We start from the raw sequence: 19174 nt of genomic DNA, 5'->3' as shown, positions 1-19174 counted from the left end.
GCCCTCAGCAGAAGCTGAGCAGATACTGGTGCCATGCTTGTACAGCCTGCAGAACCATGAGACAATTAAACCTCTCTTCTTTATAAATTACCCAGTCTCAGGTATCCCTTTATCATAATGCAAGAATGACCTAATACAGAAAATTGGTACTGAGAGTGGGGTGTTACTATAAAGATACCTGACATTGTGGAAGAAGCTTTGGAACTGGGTAACAGGCAGAGGTTGGTAGAGTTTGGAGGGCTCAGAAGAAGACAGGAAGATGAGGGAAATTTTAGAACTTCTTAGAGATTGGTTAAATGGTTGTGACCAAAATGCTGATAGAAATATTGACAATGAAGGGCAGGCTGATGAAGTCTCAGATGAGAAAGTTATTGGTAACTGCAGCAAAGGTCACCCTTGTTATGCCTTGACAAAGAGTTTGGCTGTATTATGTTTGGGTCCTAGGGATCTGTGGAAGTTTGAACTTAGAAGTGATGACCTAGGATATCTGGCAGAAGAAATTTCTAATCAACAAAGTGTTCAAGATGTGACCTGGCTGCTTCTGACAGCCCATAATCAGACATGGGAGTGAAGAAATGACTTAAAGTTGGAACTTATTTATTTTTTTGAGACAGAGTCTTGCTCTGTCCCCCAGGCTGGAGTGCAGTGGTATGATATCAGCTTACCGCAACCTCCACCACCTGGGTTCAAGCAATTCTCAAGCCTCACCATCCTGAGTAGCTGGGATTACAGGTGTATACCACCATGCGTGGCTATTTTTTTATTTTTTTTTAAGTAGAGATGGGGTTTTGCCATGTTGACCAGGTTGGTCTCAAACTCCTGACCTCAAGTGATCCACCTGCCCCAGCCTCCCACAGTGCTGAGATAACAAGCATGAGCCACTGTGCCTGGCCCTGGAACTTATATTTAAAAGACAAGCAGAGCATAAAAGTTTAGAAAATTTGCAACCTGTCACTGTGATAGAGTGAGTCCAAGCAGAATAGTTTCATGTGCCAGGCCTAGGGCCCCACTGCTCCCGGTCTAGCCTCAAGACACTGCTCCAGGTCTAGCCTCAGCTTAAAGGTACCCAGATACAGCTTGGGCCACTGCTCAAGAGGGTACAAGCCATAAGTCCTGATGGCTTCCACATGATGTTAAGCTTGCAGGCACACAGAATGCAAGCATGAACAAGGCTTGACAGCTCCCACCTAGATTTCAGAGGATGTATGGAAAAGCTTGGGCTCCCATGCAAAAATCTGCCACAGGGGCAGAGCCACCACTAGGTCTGTGCCAAGGGGAAATGTGGGCTGGAACCCCCACAGAGTATCCCCACCAGGCCACTGTGGCGAGTGGGCTGCTGTCCTTCAGACCCAAGAATGAGAGAGCCACTAGCATCTTGCAACCTCAGCCTGGAAAAGCCATAGGCACTTAACTCCATCCTATGACAGCAGACCTGGGGGCCATACCCTGCAAAGCCACAGGTGAAGACATGCCCAAGGCCTTAGGAGCCTACTGCTTGCACCGGTTTGCCTTGGATGTGGGACATGGAGTCAAAGGAGATTTTGGAGCCTTCAGATTTAATGGCTGTTTTGCTGGGTTTCAGACTTGTGTGGGACCTGAAACCCCTTTCTTTTGGTTGATTTCTCCCTTTTGGAATAGGAATATTTACTGAATATTCACTGTATCACCAGTGTATATTGGAAGCAAATAACTTGGTTTTGATTTTACAGGCTCATAGCTGGAAGAAATATGCCTTGAGTGTCAGATAAGGCTTTGGACTTTGGACTTATTGAGACTTTCGAATTTATGCTGGAATGAGTTAACACTTTGTGGGACTACTGGGGAAGCATGATTGTATTTTGCAATGTTAGAAGAACATGAGATTTGGGAGGCCAAGGGTGGAATGGTGTGCTTTGGATGTTTGCCCTGCAAATCTCATGTTGAAATGGAATACCCAGTGTTGGAGGTGGGGTCTGGGGAGAGGAATTTGGATCATGGGGCAGATCCCTCATTAATGACTTAGTGCCATTCCCTTGGTGATGAGTGAGTTTTTGCTCTCGTACTTCACATGAGATCTGGCTGTTTAGAAGATCATGGCACCTTCACATCCCCCAATCTAACCCCTGCTTTTATCATGGGCTGTACCTGTTCCTGCTTTGCCTTCTGCCATGATTGTAAGCTTCCTGAGGCTCAGAAGTTGAACAGATATTGGTGCCATGCTTGCACAGTCTGTAGAACTGTGAGCCAATTAAACCTCTCTTCTTTATAAATTACCTAGTCTCAGGTATTCCTGTATGGTAATACTAAAACAGCCTAATACATTATATTTCAAACTTCCTAGGTTACCATGGTTTTTTGTGTCAGCTCGCTAGTGCAAATGGCTAAGATTTTCTTTGTGGTATAGCCTGAATATTTTCTATTTAAAAAGTTTATCCAGTGAAATCTATGGATACAACAGGTATATTTGGTGTTCATTTTTTAAATTATATTTTATGCTACACTATGTATTTTTATTCACTTAAAAAATCTTATGTTGACATGATTTGACTGAGTCCCCATCCAAATCTTATCTTGAATTGTAATCCTTTTGATCCCCACATGTCAAAGGAGGAATCTGGTGGGAGGTGATTGGATCATGGGGGCAGTTTCCTCCTTGCTGTTCTTGTGATAGCGAGTGAGTTCTCACGAGATCTGATGGTTTTATAAGGAGTTCTTCCCCCTTCACTACACACACTCTTCTCTTGCCTGCTGCCATGTAAGATATCCTTCTTCCCCTTCCGCCATGATTGTAAGGTTCCTGAGGCCTACCCAGCTATGTGGAACTGTGAGTCAGTTAAACCTCTTTTCTTTATATATTACCCAGTATCAGTAGGTCTTTACAGCAGTGTGAAAACTGACTAATACATATGCGATTTGTGTTATCTGTATTTCATTCATTCTGTGAATGCATTTTTCTGATGATTGGGAAGATTTTGGGGATTATTTTGTTATTTTAGTTGTTTATTCTTTTAAAAGTTATTTTAGTGATTTAATTTTATAAAATTAATTCTTGTTCTCTTTAAATAGCAATTAATGGCTTTTGACTATGTGCAATACATATTTAGTATGTGTTCACCTTCTCCTACCTCTTTATTGTCTCTTCCTTCTATCACCAACATTTTTTTAATAAAGATTTTTAGCTTTGCTAGTATTTCTCTTCATACCTTTAAACATCCTTTATATGGCTTTATACAGCTTTGTACCCTTAAATGTCCTTTTACATCTGGTATTTGACTTACAAGTTTAAAAGCTCCTTTGAACTCACATTATAAAAGATAATTAGTACACTTAAATTACTTTGTCTTATTTTCCTTTCTGCAACTCCACATATTTGTTAGTTGCATTATTTCCAAATTGTCATAATTTATAATAGTTACATAATTCTAATTATATAATCTACATAAATTTTAATTTTTAATTGTATTAGGTGTGACCCTACATAAAAAAATTCAATCCTTATCCTGAGTGTTTTTTCCTGTGGTTTGTCTAGTCATCTTATGTTAATAGTTAGCTAGAATTTCCCACATTTTCTTTAAAAAGGGCTCATGGGCATAATATTGTTCACATGTTCAAAAATCTTTTTTTTTTTTTTGCTTTTATATTAGAGAGAAAAAATAGCTGGATGTAAATATTTCATTTATCTGAAAACTTTGTAGATGTTGCTCAACTTCTTCCAGTGTCAATGTTGTAGTGAAGTCTGAAGCCAGCCTTAATTTTTTTTCCCATCATAGGTGATTTGATTTTTTACAAAAAGTCCGAAATAGTCTTCATTTCTCTTTGATACCGAGTAAATTTTCTAATTTTAGCATTGATTTTCTATATCAAAAGTTCCTGGGATATGGTGAGCCTATCAAGTTGTGATTTGGAGGCTTTTTAAAAATAAAATTTTCTTGAATTGTATTTTTGAAGAATTTTTTCTTTCATTTGTTTGCTACCCCTTCAGGGATGTCAATTTTGCATTAGTTAAATCTCCTTCATCTCCCAATCTGTCATTTTTTTCTCTAATCCTTTTTAAAAGTCAACCTCATTAGGGAACAATTTATACACAAGAAAATGCACACATTTTAACTGTATAGATGAATGATTCTTGATAAACATATACATCTGAATAATCACTACCATAATAAAAACATTTTTATTATCCTAAAAAGTTCCTTTTTGCCCCTTCTCAATCAATTGCCCCCGCTCCCAGCCCCACACCACCACTGATCTGCTTTTTATCACTATAGATTAGGCATGTCTTTCCTAAAGTTTCATAAAAATTGAATCACATAATACTCTTTTACATCTGGTCTCCCAGTATAATGCTTTTATTATTAAAAAGTTTGTTGCATATATAAGTAGGTTTGTTCATTTTTAATTCTAAGTAGTATTCCTTTTTACAAATATACCACAACCTGTTTAGCCATTTTTATCTATTAGGTGGTTACCAGTTTTATGCTATTATGAGTAAAACTCATATGAATGTTTTGGTACTAATCTTTGTGTATACATATGCTTTCATATCTTTTGGATAAACACCTTGAAGTGAAATTGCTGGGTCATATGGTAATTGCATATATAACTTTACAGGAAACCAAACAGCTTTCCAAAGATGGTTTTTTACACTCCCTTTTATACTCCCATCAGCAATGTATGAGAGTTCCAATGTCCCTATATCATTACCAACACCATCACTTGGAATTGTCATATTAAAACATTTTAGTTATTTTAATGGTTATACTGGTATCTTATTGTGGTTTTTTAATTTTAGCCTTCAAAATTGTTTCATTTATTATTTTACTGCCATACATGATTAAATTTCAGTTTATTCACTTTCTGTGATTCTTTTAAGATAAACCTTTTATTTTAGAACAGCTTAAATTTACAAAACAATTACAAAGGTCATACAAAGTTCATATATACCTCATACCCAGTTCCCCTTATTATTAATATCAACATTAGTATGGTACATTAATGAGCCAACATTGATACATTATTATTAACTGAAGTCAATTCTTTATCCAGATTTCCTTAGTATTTTCCTAATGACCTTTTTCTGTTCCAGAATCCCAGTCAAGATAACACATTACATGTAGTAGTCATGCCTCGCAGGGTCCTCTAGGCTTGCTCTTGCCTCTGCCACTCCAACAGTGAGAAACCATATGCCGTATCATTGCCACCATATGCCATCATTCACTTAATTGCTCAACTGCAGTGTGTGGTGGTATCAGAATTGTTAACCCGTAACTCCATGGGGAAAACTTTATCAACTAGAGCAGTGGTCCCCAACCTTTTTGGCACCAGGGATCAGTTGTGTGGAAGACAATGTTTCTATAGTCGGGAGTAGGGGGCTGGTTTCAGGATGATTCAAGAGCATTACCTTTATCATTAGATTCTCATAAGGAGCATGCAACCTAGATCCCTCACATGTACACTTCACAATATGAGAATCTAATGCTACCACTGATATGACAGGAGATGGAGCTCAGGCAGTGATGCTCACCCACCGCTCACCTCCTGCTGTGTGGCGCCGTTCCTAACAGGCCACAGACCAGTACCGGTCTATGGACCAGGAGTTGCGAAGGACCTAACTAGAGTACATGTTTATATACAGTTTCTTGTGCCTTTACTCTCACAAACTTAATTCACTTCCAAAGCTACTTAGGTCAGCACCTTTCCCTACCTCCTTTAATGAGGTTGCATACACATTTGTAATACAGGTAGGTTTTTGTTTGTTTGTTTGTTTGTTTGTTTGTTTGTTTTGTCATATTCCACATTCCAACCTGGGATTCCTAAATCTCCCAGTTGTTGTTGTTTTGTTTTTTAAACTTACATCCATTAAGGTTTATTCTTTGGGCTACAAAGTCCTATGGGTTTTAAACAAATGCATAGTATGTATTTTCCACTACAGTATTTTATGGAATAATTTCTCCACCGTGGATGGAGGAAAAACCTCCTGTGCTTCACTTTTTCAACTTCCCTCTAAACCCCAGCAACCACTGATGTTTTTACCATTTATTTTTTTACCAACAATTGTTGCCTTTTCTAGATTCTTTCCAGACTCTTTCACTTAGCAATATATAATTAAGTTTCATCCATGTCTTTTTATAGCTTAATACATCATTTCTTTTTATTGTTGAATAATATTCCATTGCATGAATGCATCATAGTTTGAATGTCTATTCACCTACTGAAGGACATCTTGGTTGCTTCCATTTTTTGGCAATCACAAATAAAGCTGCTATAAACATTCACAAGTACAATTTTTGTGCGTGCATGTTTTCAAATAGGTTGGGTAAATACCTAGCAGCATGATTGCTGAATTACATGGTAAAACTATGTTTAGTTTTGTAAGAAACTGCAAAACTGTTTTTCAAAGTGGCTATACCATTTTGCATTACCACCAGCAATGCATGAGAGTTCCTCTTGCTTTGCATCATCATCAGCAATTTGTATTGTCAGTTTTTTGGGACTTTTTTCATTCTATAGATGTGTAATGGCATCTCACTGTTAATTTTTAATTTCCTATTGGCAAACGATGTTGAGCATCTTTTCATATGCTTATCTGCCACCTGTATGTCTTATTTGCTGAGGTGTCTATTCAGACCTTTTGCCCAATTTTAACTAGTTCACCTTCACTATATAACTTCATGGTAATGAACATATCTTATAACAGAGTCGAGACTGCAGCTCCGACTGGGACAGACAGAGCAGCATGCTGAGGCTTGCATCATGAATTTTAGCTCAGATCAACTGCAAGAAAAAACCAGCAATCCCAAAAGGACCCACAGACCTTCTGAAAAAAGCAGACTGCTCCTTTAGGACCAGGAAGACACCCCAAATACTGTGAGTGCCCCAACTGCAGAAGTGGGAAAGGGAGAGCCTCCTCTCCCAAACATACACCCCCACTGGAGAAACTGAAGGTCTGTTTGCAGGAGAAGTTTCCAACCGTACCAGCAGCTGAGTTAATTTAGAGAGCTGAGTGAAATACAGGGGTACAGGAAGCAGCAGAAAGGCCCTGGGAGCTTGCTGGATCTCCAAGCAGGCCATTCTTGCCTGGCACCACAGGGATCCATCAGGAGGGCAGCAGCCAGAGGAGTGGAGTGCAAGGGGAAACACTACAGGGAGAAGGAAATCTCCAGCTGAACTTTGTAACAATTTGAACTGGGCAAGAAGCCTCCTGGCCAGAACTTGGGGGAGGGTGTGAATCCGGTGTGCAGACTCCACAGGTGGGGGAAAACCAAGCCATTTTCTTTCACAGCTAGGAGGTGGGTAGCCTGGGGCAAGTTCTCAAGCCCGGCTCACCCACCACCTGGAAACAGACTCAGGGCCGTTAGAGGGGCATGGTGGGAGTGAGAACTGGCTCTTTGGTTTGTATGGGGGCTGGGTGAGGCCTGTGACTGCTGACTTTCCCCCACTTCCCTGATAACCTGCATGACTCAGCAGAGGCAGCCATAATCCTCCTAGGTACACAACTCCATTGACCTGGGCACCTCACCCCCATCCCCCATAGCAGTCGTAGCACGTAACTCTGCCACCACCTGATGGTCCTTCCCTACCCGCCCTAGTAGCTAAAGACAAAGGGCATATAATCTTGGGGGTTTCTAGGGCCCTACCCTCCACTGGTCCTCCCCATACTACCACAGCTGATGCTCTCTGGAAAGTGCCACCTCCCAGCAGGATGCCAAGCAACACAAAAATAGAGCATTAAACCACCAAAGCTAAGAACCCTTATGGAGTCCATTGCACCACCGCCCCTGCCACCTCCACCAGAACAGGTGCTGGTAACCACAGCTGAGAGAGCCGTAGATGGTTCACATCACAGAACTCTGTGCAGACAACCCCCAGTACCATCCCAGAACTGGTTAGAATTGCTGGGTGGCTAAACCCAGAAGAGAGACAATAATCACTGCAGTTTGGCTCACAGGAAGCCACATCCTTAGGAAAAGGGGGAGAGTACTGTATCAAGGGACAAAAGGGACCCATCAGGGTCCCCCTCATGGGACAAAAGAATCTGAATAACAGCCTTCAACTCTAGACCTTCCCTCTGACAGAACCTACCTAAATGAGAAGGAACCAGAAAACCAACTGTGGTAATATGACAAAACAATGCCCTTTGGCACTCCCCCAAAAATCACACTAGTTCACCAGCAATGGATCCAAACCAAGAAGAAATCCCTGATTTACCTGAAAAAGAATTCAGGAGGTTAATTATTAGGCTAATCAGGGAGGCACCAGTGAAAGGTGAAGCCCAATGCAAGGAAATCCAAAAAAAAAAACGATACAAGAAGTGAATGGAGAAATAATCAAGGAAATATATAGCTTAAAGAAAAAATAATTAAAAATTCATGAAATATTGGACACACAGGAATGCAAAATGCTCTGAAAGTCTCAGCAATGGGATTGAACAAGTAGAAGAAAGAAATTCAGAGCTTGAAGACAAGATATTCGAATTAACCCAGTCCAACAAAGACAAAGAAAAAAGAATGTGGAAACATGAACAAAGCCTCCAGGAAGTCTGGGATTATGTTAAACGACCAAACCTAAGAATAATCTATGTTCCTAAGGAAGAAAAGAATTCCAAAAGCTTGGAAAACATATTTGGGGGAGTAATCAAGGAAAATTTCTAGCTCCTTACTAGAGTCCTAGACATCTGAATACAAGAAGCACAAAGAACACCTGGGAAATTCATCACAAAAAGATCATCACCTAGGCACATTGTCATCAGGTTGTCCAAAGTTGAGACAAAGGAAAGAATCTTAAGAGCTGTGAGACAGAAGCACCAGGTAACTTATAAAGGAAAACCTATCAAATTAACAGCAGATTTCTCAGCAGAAACCCTGCAAGCTAGCGAAGATTGGGGCTCTATCTTCAGCCTCCTCAAACAATACAATTATCAGCCAAGAATTTTGTATCCAGTGAAATTAAGCATCATATATGAAGGAAAGATACAGTCTTTTTCAGACAAACAAATGCTGAGAGAATTTGCCACTAGCAAGCCACCACTACAAGAACTGCTAAAAGGAGCTCTAAATCTGGAAACACATCAAAACAGAACCTCTTTAAAGCATTAATCACACAGGACCTATGAAACAAAAATACAAGTTAAAAAGCAAAAACAAACAAAAAATACTAAAGTACACAGGCAACAAAGAGCACAGTGAATGCAATGGTACCTCACATCTCTCTACTAACATTGAATATAAATGGCCTAAATGCTCCACTTAACCGCAGAATGGATAAGAACTCACCAACCAACTGCTGCCTTCAGGAGACCCACCTAACAAGTAAGAACTCACATAAACTTAAAGTAAAGGAGTGGAAAAGGCATTTCATGCAAATGGACACCAAAAGGGAGCAGGGGTAGCTATTCTTATATCAGACAAAACAACTTTAAAGCAATAGCAGTTAAAAGAGACAAAGAGGGACATTACATAATGGTAAAAGGCCTTGTCCAACAGGAAAATATCACAATCCTAAACCTATATACACCCAACACTGGAGCTCCCAGATTTATAAAACAATTACTAACAGACCTAAGAAATGAGATAGACAGCAACACAATAATAATGGGGTACTTCAATACTCCACTGACAGCACTAGGCAGGTCATCAGTGTCTAGTGACAGCACAAGACAGAAAGTCAATGAGGAAACAGTGGATTGAAACTATATCTTGGAAGAAATGGACTTAACAGAAATATACAGAACATTTCATCCAACATCCACAGAATACACATACTATTCAACAGTGCATGGAACTTTCTCCAACATAGACCATATGATAGGCCATAAAATGAACTTCAATAAATTTAAGAAAATTGAAATTATATCAAGCACTCTCTCAGATCACAGTGGAATAAAACTGGAAATCAACTCCAAAAGGAACCTTCAAAACCATGCAAATACATGGAAATTAAATAACCTGCTCCTGAATGAGCACTGGGTCAAAAACAAAATCAAGATGGAAATTGAAAGATTCCTCAAACTGAACAACAGTAATGACACAACCTATCAAAACCTCTCGGGTACAGCAAAGGCAGTGCTGAGAGGAAAGTTCATAGCCCTAAACACCTAAATCAAAAAGACTGAAAGAGCATGAGTTATCATTCTGAGGTCATACCTCAAGTAACTAGAAAAAGTAGAACAAACCAAACCCAAACCCAGCAGACAAAAAGGAAATAACCAAGATCAGAGTAGAACTAAACGAAATAGAAACAACAACAAAAAATACAAAAGATAAGTGAAACAAAAAGCTGGTTCTTTGAATAAATAAAATTGATAGACCATTAGCAAGATTAACCGAGAAAAGAAAAGAGAAAATCCAAATAACCTCATTAAGAAACAAAACAGGAGATATTACAACGGACACCACTAAAATACAAAAGATTATTCAAGGCTACTATGAACGCCTTTATGCACATAAACTAGAAAACCTAGTAAGAGATAGATAGATTCCTGGAAAAAATACAACCCTCCTAGCTTAAATTAGGAAGAATTAGATACCCTGAACAGACCAATAATAAGCAGTGAGATTGAAATGGTAATTTAAAAATTACCAACAAAAAAATAGTCCAGGACCAGATGGATTCACAGAAGAATTCTACCAGACATTCAAAGAAGAATCGGTACCAATCCTTCTGACACTATTCCACAAGATAGAGAAAGAAGGAACCGTCCCTAAATCATTCTATGAAGCCAGCATTACCCTAACAACCAGGAAAGGACATAACCAAAAAAGACTACAGAACGATATTCTTGATGAAAATAGATGCTAAAATCCTTAACAAAATACTAGCTAACCGAATCCAACAACATATCAAGAAGATAATCCACCATGATCAAGTGGGTTTCATACCAGGGATGCAGGGATGGTTTAACATATGCAAGTCAATAAATGTGATACAACACATAAACAGAATTAAAAACAAAAATCACATGATCATCTTAATAGATGCAGAAAAAGCATTCAACAAAATTCAGCATCCCTTTAAGATGAATACTCTCAGCAAAATCAGCAAACAAGGGACATAGCTCAATGTAATAAAAGCCTTCTATGATAAACCCACAGCAAACATAATACTGAATGGGGAAAAGTTGAAAGCATTCCCTCTGAGAACTGGAACAAGACAAGGATGCCCACTCTCACCACTCCTCTTCAACATAGTACTGGAAGTCCTAGTGAAAGCAATCAGACAACAGAAAGAAATAAAGGGCATCCAGAACAGTAAAGAGGAAGTCAAACTGTCACTGTTTGCTGATGATATGATCGTTTACCTTGAAAACTGTGAAGACTCCAAAAAGCTCCTAGAACTGATAAAAGAATTCAGCAAAGTTTCTGGATACAAGATTAATGTACACAAATCAGTAGCTCCTCTACACATCAACAGCAACAAAGCGGAGAATCAAATCAAGAACTCAACCCCTTTTACAATAGCTGCAATAAAATAAAATAAAATAAAATACTTAGGAATATACCTAACCAAGGAGTCGGAAGACCTGTACAGGGAAAACTACAAAACATTGCTGAGAGAAATCACAGATGACACAACCAAATGGAAACATATCCCATGCTCATGGATGGGTAGAATCAATATTGTGAAAATGACCATACTGTCAAAAGCAAACTACAAATTCAGTGCAATCCCTATCAAAATACCATCATTATTCTTCACAGAATTAGAAAAAAAAATTCAAAAATTCATAAGAATCAAAAAAGAGCTCATATAGCCAAAGCAAGACTAAGCAAAAAGAACAAATCTGGAGGTATCATACTACCCAATTTCAAACTATACTACAAGGCCATGGTCACCAAAACAGTGTGGTACTGGTATAAAAATAGGCACATAGACCAATGGAACAGAATAGATAACCCAGAAATAAACCCGAATACTTACAGCCAACTGATCTTTGACAAAGCAAACAAAAACAAAGTAGGGAAAGGACACCCTTTTCAACAAATGGTACTGGGATAATTGGCTAGCCACATGTAGGAGAATGACACTGTATCCTCATTTCTCACCTTATACAAAAATCAACTCAAGATGGATTAAGGACTTAAATCTATGACCTGAAACTATAAAAATTCTAGAAGATAACATTGGAAAAACCCTTCTAGACATTGGCTTAGGCAATGATTTCATGACCAAGAACCCAAAAGCAAATGCAATAAAAACAAAGATGAATAGCTGGGACTTAAAGAGCTTTTGCACAACAAAAGGAACAGTCAGCAGAGTAAATGGACAACCCACAGGCTGGGAGAAAATCTTCACAACCTATATATCTGACAAAGGACTAATATCCAAAAATCTACAATGAACTCAAATCAGTAAAAAAAAGGCAAACAATCCCATCAAAAAGTGGGCTAAGGACACGAAGAGACAATTCTCAAAAGAAGATACACAAATGGCCAACAAACGTATTTTAAAAATGCTCAATATCACTAATGATCAGGGAAATGCAAATCAAAACCACAATGTGATACCACCTTACTCCTGCAAGAAAGGCCATAACAAAAAAATTAAAAAAAACAGTAGATGTTGGCATGGATACAGTGATCAGGGAACACTTCTACACTGCTGGTAGGAATGTAAACTAGTACAGCCACTATGGAAAACAGTGTGGAGATTCCTTAAAGAGCTAAAAGCAGAACTACCATTTGATTCAGCAATCCCACTACTGTGTATCTACCCAGAGGAAAAGAGTCATTGCATGAAAAAGATACTTTCACACAAGTTTATAAGCAGCACAATTCACAATTGCAAAATGGTAGAACCAACCCAAATGCCCATCAATCAATGAGTGGATAAAGAAACTGTGGTGTACACACACACACTCACGCACACACACACACACACATAATGGAATACTATTCGGCCATAAAAAGGAATGAATTAACAGTATTTTCAGTGACCTGGATTAGATTGGAGACTATTATTTTAAGTGAAGTAACTCAGGAATGGAAAACCAAACATCGTATGTTCTCACTGATATGTGGGAGCAAAGCTATGAGGATACAAAGGCATAAGAATGATGCAATGGACTGTGGGGACTTGGGGGAAGAGTGGGAGGGGTTGAGGGATAAAAGACTACAAATATGGTGCAGTGTATACTGCTTGGGTGATGGGTGCACCACTAAAAAACTTACTCATGTAACCAAATACCACCTGTACCCCAATAACTTATGAAAAAAGAACTCTAAAAAAAAACCAGTAGTATTCACAATTCTATCACCCATTGTTGCTGTCATTATTTCACTTGTCTATATACTACAATCAACAAATAAATTAATATTCTTTAAAAAATTACTTTTTCAATCAATTAAGAAATATATTTTATTTTACTTTCATTTATTCCTTCTCTAATGCTCTTTTTTTCTTTGTGTAGATACAAGTTTCTGAACTATATCATCTCCTTCCTGAAGAAAATCTTTCAACATTCATATTGGGCAGCTTTCCTGGTGATGAATTTCCTTAGATTTTGTTTGTCTGAGAAAGTCTTTATTTCTCTTCACTATTGAAGGATAGTTTTACTGAATATAGAATTCTAGATCAGTAGTCTTTTTCTTTGAACATCTTAAATATTTCATTCCATTCTCTTCTTGCTTGCACGGTTTCTAATGGGAAACCCATTGTAAGTCTTATCCTTGTTACTTTACAGGGAAGATTCTTTCCCCCCTCTGGATTCTTTCAAGAGTCTCTATTTGTCTTTATTTTTCTGCAGTCTGACTACAGACTATATGCCTGGGTGTAGTTTTTTGGTATTTATTCTAGTTGGTGTTCACCAAATTTCTTGGCTCTGTGGTTTGGTGTCTGTGATTAATTTTGGAAAGCTTTTGGCCATTATCATTTCAAATATTTCTTTTGCTCTGTTCTGATATCTCCATTATGCATATGTTCAGAAATTCTGAAATTCTTTCACAGTTCTTGGAGGTTCTGCTCTGCTTTTTTCTTCTCTCTCCCCACCTCCATCTTTGCATTTCTTTTCTTTTCTTTCTTTTTTTTTTTTTTTTTTGAGACAGAGTCTAGCTCTGTTGCCCAGGCTGGAGTGCAATGGTGCAACTTTGGCTCACTGCAACCTTCGCCTCCCAGGTTCAAGCGATTCCCCTGTCTCAACCTCCTGAGTAGCTGGGATTACAGGTGTCCACCATCATGTCTGGCTAATTTTTGTAGTTTTAGTAGAGATAGGGGTTTCACCATGTTGGCCGGGCTTGTCTCGAACTCCTGACCTCAAGCGATCCCCCCTCTTGGCCTCCCAAAGTGCTGGGATTGCAGGCGTGAGCCACCACATCTGGCCCATCTTTGCATTTCTATTTAGGATGTTTCTATTGATCTATCTTCAAGTTCATTGATTTGCTCCTTGGCTGTGTTGAGTCTTCTACGAACCCATTGAAGGCTTTCTTCATTTATGTTAGTATATTTTTGATCTCTAGAATTTTCTTTTAATTCTTTCTTTGAATTTCCATCTCTTCTTCTTACATTGCCCATTTATTCTTGTATTTTAGCTACTTTTTGCATTACAGCTCTTAACATGTTAATCACAGTTATTTTAAATTCTCTTTGTGGTAATTCCAACATCTGTGTCATATCTGAGTCTGGTTCAGATGCTTGCTTTGTTTCTTTCAGATTGTGTTTTCTTGCTGTTGGTGGGCTTGTAGCTTTTTGTTGAAGTTGGACAGGACATGTTGTATTGGGTAATAGGAACAGAGCCTTTACTGTGAGGATTATGTTAATCTGGTTAGGAGTTGGGCTGTGTGTAATGTTTGCTGTAGCTATAGGTGTCAGGGGATTCAAATTCCTCTAGTGTTCTTGTTTTTGTCTACTCTCTTGACTTTGGGCTTCTCTAAGTAGCCCTCATCAGAGAGTCTGTGTCTTGCAGTTCTTTCAGCTATAATCCACTGTGATTGTATTGGAGTCCTGTTGGAGTGGTGGTATGGTGTGGGGGAGGGGAAGCATTCTATAACCTTATGATTAAATCTCAGTGTTCTAGTGGGCTGCATCCCTGACCTGTGACTGCCACAGGTGTTTCTCTATTGGCATAGATTTTCCCCTCTGAGTCAGAGGAAGTTAGAGGCAGCTAAAGAGGGAGGAATGCTCTTCCCCTCAAGTGGGATAAAGCTCTGGTATAGTCCTTTCCCTTGGAGAAAGGTTCAGGGTATCTAATTCTTCCCGATTTAAGCTAGAGGGTTCTTGGTCGTGGAGAACACTCTAGTTGTATTTCACAATAACTCTTCCCCTGCCCCTGCCAGAGCTGTGAGGAGATCCTTCTGTCATCTTAACCGTGGTAATCTGGTGGGCTTACTGGAAGTAGAGCCCACAAAAATGTGGGGGACTCCTAAAACCAAAAGCCCCAGAAACTTCTCTCTCTCAGGCTAGTCCACACTTCCCTTCTAGGAAGTCATGAAAATTACCATTTATATTTTCCCATCTCTTTATGGCTCCCTTGGTTTCTGCTCCAGGTAAGCAGATCTCAGATGTGTCTCTGCATTTGCCTATGTCTCTAGATTTCAGGATGGCAGTTTGCTCTACATATCGAGTTCCCTGATGGGCCCAAGAAAAATGGTTACTTTTCAGTTTATTCCGTTTTTTCTTGTTGCAAGAATAGAAATGACAGACTCTGTATTCTTTATATGTAAGAGCTGAATCTGAAAGACCTCTAATTCTTTTTAACACTTTGGTCACATCTGTGTCATGTACAGGATCCTAGATAAGCCAGCACAAATGTAGCCATTATATTGAAGGGACTGGGCTCTACTGAGTACAATTAAAACTACTTTCTCCAGCAGTCTTTTATTTTTTTTGAGACGGAGTCTCGCTCTGTTGCCCAGGCTGGAGTGCAGTGGTGCGATCTCGGCTCACTGCAAGCTCTGCCTCCCGGGTTCATGCCATTCTCCTGCCTCAGCCTCCCGAGTAGCTGGGACTACAGGTGCCCGCCACCATGCCCGGCTAAGTTTTTGTATTTTTAGTAGAGATGGGGTTTCAGCAGTCTCTTTAGATCTGCTGTGGACTAGTTATTTTCCCAGCTCTGGATGAAATGTCAGGCAAGATTAATTGCTTTCTAGCCAGTATTAGACTAAAAAATTTTAAATCTAATTTGTATTTTCAAAGCCTTAAGGAAAGAAGTAAAGAAGCTCCTGCAGTATTAAGTGAAAAAAGGGAAAACAGTATGTAATATCTGATCCCATTGGAAGAGAGACCCATTTCTCTATATATTACTATAGTGGAGTCTCATGGATATAATGCTGGGTGAAGAAATCATGGTGGAGTAGTATATTTCTGTTTTTCAAAAAGGATAATATATGCAAGTATTTTTAAAACAATAAAAATATTAACACAAAAAAATTAAATGGTTACCTATAGGGTAACAAGGACAGGTATAGAAGCCAGAGTTGTTTCAATATGCCTTGCATTATAAATTTAACTTTGAAACCACATAAATATTTCACCTTAATATAAAATAAAATTAAATAAAAATCAAATTCCTAAAAATCCAAATCAAATTAAACAAATAAACCTAATTTTATATACTATTGGTGATAACCTCACAGAGAACAATTCTAAATTACTATACAACCAGTCATTTGACTGTGTATCCCTAGTATGATATCTTGTAGAAACAGAAAGAATTGTAGCTTGGTATGGTGGCTCTCGCCTGTAATCCCAGCACATGGTGAAACTCCGTCTCTACTAAAAATACAAAAATTAGCTGGGTGTGGTGGCACATGCCTGTAATCCCAGTTCCTCAGGTAGCTGAGGCATGAGAACCTCTTGAACCTAGGAGGCGGAGGTTGCAAGCGAGTTGAGATTGCACCATTGCACTCTAGCCTGGGCAACAAAGCAAGACCCTGTCTAAAAAAAAAAAAAAAAAAAAGAATTGTAAAGCCACAAAAATATTACACTCTCATTAGTAATCATATTGTTCGTGGTAATGCTGATATTGCTATTCTGAAACAGTTATGCATATATTCTGGGACAGCAACTAAGTAATTATGTTGGTGTTGTTAAGAACTTGGTACTGGGAGTTTTACTGAAAGAGAAAGGGCAAATTTTGATTGTCTATAAGATTGATGCAATTAAGAAAACCTTGTAGTTCTGAATAAGAATGGGAAACATTGGTATGAACTTGATGTATTCTCTCTCACTCACTCTCTTTCCCTCTCTCAGCCAATTTGTGCTGCTACAACAAAATATCTGAGAAATGTACAAGGAACAGAAATTTATTTCTGACAGTTCTGAAGGCTGGGAAGTCCAAGATCAAGGCACCAGCATTTGGTCTGGTGAGAACTTTCTGTGACTTTGCATGACAGAATGCAGAAGGGCAAGGTCACCAAAAAAGGCATAAGGCTTCTTTTAAAGAGGCCTTAATCTCAATCATGGGGGAGCCACCCTCATGGCCTCATCACCTCTTAAGGGAGCCACCTCTTATATCACATTGGCAACACTTGAATTTTGAAGGGGACACATTCAGACCATAGCTTGCTCTCTCTCTCTCATCTATCTATCTTAGCTTTAACCATCAAAGAGGTCTGGAACCAATTACCTGCTCAGCAGTACTGTTTCACTAACACCTAGATTGTGGTCTTGAAATATTTCACACACACACACACACACACACACACAAACTAGGCTCATTTAGAGAAAAGGTTGGGTTCAGGCCTGGGACAGGAAATGTACAATGGGAGACTGGAACATCATGTCATACTTGAAAGCAAGGAAATTTCCAAATGCTACTGAGTTTGTATTGAAAGGGCTCAGGGGACATTTTGAACAGCTTGTCCTGGCCAAAGAGGGAATAATCTGAGCATCAGAAGAATAATAACTGCAATGGATTGGGATGATGCAATATGTTTAGTTCATGAGTTCATAAGGATTCCCCCCCAAACTCATTGGCTCCCATTGAAGGATGCTAGGGAACTAACTCATTATTTTGACAACTGGTGAGTAAAGGAAAAGAATAAAACATGTATCCAGCCTTTATTATATGAAATAAACTTCTGGGTAAGCAAATAATTGATGAAAGGAAGTTTGTCTAAAAAGGTGTATCCTAGCTAATAAATGAAGAAATGATAGAATTAGCATAGCACCGTTTTGCACCCTCTATTAAATTAATGGAGCTAAGTATTGTGCATGAGTGGCTGCTGACATCACAAAGAGAGGAACAAAACGTGCGTGCCTCCTGCGGGAAGGCCACACCCCCTATGAATGAGTCTTGTCACAAAAATCAAACTTGATCCAATCGAGCCTTTAGTTCTAACTGCAGACTTACAGAAGACACAGAATACAGAAAAACATGTTGAAATCTACTAAAGGAATGCAATTGGCAAAGTACGAATTATAGGAAACTATATGACAAAGGATATGGTTTCTTCAAGAAATAAATTGCAAATAAGTGGAGGAGATGGGGACCTGGGAGACAGAAGAGACCAGTACAGATTATAAGAGAATTCAAAGATTTGTTAACTAATGTTAATTATTTGGATTCCAGTTCTAACAAATATCTGGAAAAAACCATTTATGAGATGATTGGAAAATTTGAATACAAACTGGATATTTGATGACAGTAAGAGACTATTGTTAATTGCTATTATGACAATTACATTGTGGGTTTTTATTTTAAGAGTCACTTTAGTGGTATATATTGAAATATTTATGGGTGAAATGATATTTGTAAACCTGGGATTCGTTTCAAAATATTCTAGGAGGAGAAGGTAGATGGGGTCATGGATACCAACCTAGCAATGAGTTGATAATCATTGCATTTGGGTGATGGATACATGAGGGTCCACTACACTATTCTCTCTAGTTATGTAAATATTTGGAATTTTTCATGGTTAAGGTTGAAAAAGTGTGTGTGTGTGTGTGTGTGTGTGTGTATGTGTGTGCGCCTGCATTTATATAACTATATATAGAAAAAGTTTTGGATGCCAATTTGCTTTACTTTTATAAAATATTTTACATTATAAAGTAATGCATATGTGATGTCATAAAATACAAAAATAAGTACATGAAGTAAACGTAACTGAACAAAAATGAAAACAAGGAAAGTTCTTTTCCTAAAGTCCTTCCTCTTCTCCCTCCCTCATCACACTCTTAATAATTTGTTGTTCAATCCGGATGTATTTTTGTACCTTGCTGAATCTTTCTCCTCACCTCTCTGTGTCTATCATCTGTCTATTTA

General features: G+C 38.6%; 1 long non-coding RNA gene across 1 annotated transcript in view; it reads left to right on the top strand.

Moving 5' to 3' along the window:
* Positions 1-19174, top strand: part of LOC111528398 — a 275213-nt gene that overhangs the window by 228939 nt on the left and 27100 nt on the right. The gene's annotated exons all lie outside the window — the stretch shown is intronic.

The sequence above is a fragment of the Piliocolobus tephrosceles genome, chromosome 10 (assembly GCF_002776525.5).
Source record: "Piliocolobus tephrosceles isolate RC106 chromosome 10, ASM277652v3, whole genome shotgun sequence".
In the NCBI taxonomy this organism is placed as follows: Eukaryota; Metazoa; Chordata; class Mammalia; order Primates; family Cercopithecidae; genus Piliocolobus; species Piliocolobus tephrosceles.
The sequence above is the reverse complement of the archived record's forward strand: the minus strand, read 5'-3'. Positions and strand labels throughout refer to the sequence as shown.